Source organism: Electrophorus electricus, chromosome 4 (genome assembly GCF_041902795.1).
Source record: "Electrophorus electricus isolate QZ-2024a chromosome 4, ASM4190279v1, whole genome shotgun sequence".
Lineage (NCBI taxonomy): Eukaryota > Metazoa > Chordata > Actinopteri > Gymnotiformes > Gymnotidae > Electrophorus > Electrophorus electricus.
The window spans coordinates 9,295,138-9,297,500 of NC_137500.1; the positions used below are offsets into that span (position 1 = coordinate 9,295,138).

Genomic DNA, 2,363 nt, shown 5'->3' on the forward strand with positions numbered 1-2,363 from the left:
AAATAAGGAAATGAAAAATGACATATACTGCAAATAACTATAGAGAGTGGAGTGGAGCTGACAAGATTAGGGTAAGAGCCCCAAATGTTTATAAACAACCACAACCATGCCAAACATATTTTCATCAAAGATGGAAAAAAGTGGCAGGGGAGCAGCCAAGAAGGGCAAATTAAATATCTGGATCAATCATCATGCCATATGCCCTAGAGTACCAACAGAAGATATCCTCCCAGAAACTGCACAATTTAGGACACAAAACATATGTCAAAAGGTCCCCTCAGAACCATACAACCAAACATATCACAGAGTCAAGAAACTGATGGATAGATTTAATAAAGCTTGGAGTAATACAACCTATGGAACTGCAAAGTTTTAAGTTTAATCCTGGCATTAATAGAATGTGTATGAACCCCTGCAAGGCCTATTTCCAGAGTTCCTCAGAGAATCCAACCCCAAGATCCTTCTCCCAGAGTTCCTCAGAGAGCCCAAACGCAAGCTCCTTCTCCCCTGCTGCTTTAAGGTGCCCAGGGGACACAGTAAAGTAAGAGGTGGTGATTGATACAAACTTAGACACCAAGTGTGCAGAATCAAGGGGGTTGGTGGAGATTATACTTTTTTAACAATTACAGATCTGAACATAATGAAAAAAGTTGGAATGGTACAGATCAAATGCATTGTATAACTGACCAAAAGAGGCAAAATGATAATCCAAGTACACATTGTTTACTGTGGCAAGGCCCTTACCTCTTCATACAGAAAAAAAGATTATCTGATTGAGTCAGGTAAAAAACTATGATTATTAGAAATGGGTAAGTGAATTGAAATTCACATGACTTTCAGTAGTCATTTTTCCTATTCTGATGTTTGACTGGAATGTTAAGTGAATGTCTTGATCCATGGCTACACGATTTTATACAGTTCAAGGCTGCCACATAATTGGCTGACTGGAAAATTATATAATTGAGCAGGTGTAGAGGTGAAGCATACAATTATTCCCAATAAAGTGGCTGGTGAGTGTGTTTAACCAGTTCATTTTTAAAAGAGGGTAACACAGAGAAATGACTGCTTTTTAATCATCCCATTAAATAAATTATGCTTTTATCCCTGAAAAATCTCTGAACTGCTTTGTACTTTTAGTGTGAACACATGCATATATTATTGTAAAGAAAAGTTAAGCACTCCCCAAAAACTTTAAAAAAAAAAGAAAATGTAAATAAATACTTTAGTTGCTGTCATATCCATGAAAATATTTTCAAATGACCAAAAATAACACCCTAATGTTACACATTAAAAAATAAATGTTCTTCTTAGTTCATACTTACCAAGACCTCCACCAACTTCCCACTGTACACTGAGATATATTAATTCTAATTAATTATAATAAGAACTGAAATGTCATTTAGGTCATTTAGTGTCATCATTGCAACTGTATTCTAGTAATGGTTAGAATGTAATAAACAGCAAAAGTACTTGTAAAAGCAGTTTATTAGTCATTTAATTTTACTTCTTTAAAAAACCTAGGCTGTACACTATGAACATATATTCGCCTTGAGACAAAATTCTTCTCTTGCTGTGCAAAATACTACAAAATCTAGTGAATCTGTACCTGAAAGCATACTGCACCTCCCTCTCCAGTACACTAACTGACAATCAGGTCATAACTTCTACATTTCTAGCAGTTTGCCATGCTCGAAATATAAGTACACGACTACTTGTAACCTTTTCCTACATTGATATTTAGTACATAAGACACACAGTTAACAGGCATATAATCATACAATGGCCCTACTTTGTTACCATTTTTAATTGGCTCCTTTCAGTCTGCTCCCTGTCACCATCTTATAGACTGTCCCTATCCTTCAGTAGCTTCACAGAAGTCCCATTACACAGCCCTTTTAAGGGCCCAGGCATGATAGCAACAGAAACGTAGTCTTCAGTAGCACATTATGTCCTGTAGACATCACAATGCAATTTCTCAGTCAAATAGTTAAAAAAAACGGTTGTCAAAGGTGAAATAAAATGCCCCATATTTTAAAAATATGACATTTATTTTGCTATATACACAAGTCTGCTTTTATGTAACCAACTACTCTATACATGACATAACTTTGTTTCTTCACTCTGTTAGGTAGTAAGCAAGCTTATATTACTGTAATAAACTTAAACAGTTTAACACTAGCTTACCCCTTTTTGGCCCAGAATATTATATTAAGGAAACTGAAGAAACATGCAGGATCACATTAAATGCAATACCTCTATCATACAAAGGCAAGTGTGTTTCTATTACAAAAACCCACACTCCCAGCTATATGTTCATCCTGAGCTGTTACTGGTGAGACATAGTTGATCTGCACTTCTGAATT

At 35.6% G+C, this 2,363-nt stretch overlaps 1 protein-coding gene across 4 annotated transcripts in view; it reads right to left on the minus strand.

The window, feature by feature from the left end:
- Positions 1 to 314: 314 nt before the first annotated feature.
- The window catches only part of gramd2ab (GRAM domain containing 2Ab), a 20,161-nt gene continuing 18,112 nt past the window's right edge, over positions 315 to 2,363 (minus strand). For all 4 annotated transcript variants that reach the window (XM_081712239.1, XM_081712237.1, XM_027001081.3 and 1 more), the window contains exon 12: positions 315 to 2,363. This exon is cut by the window's right edge and continues 890 nt beyond it. The gene's annotated coding sequence lies outside the window, so the exon portion shown is untranslated.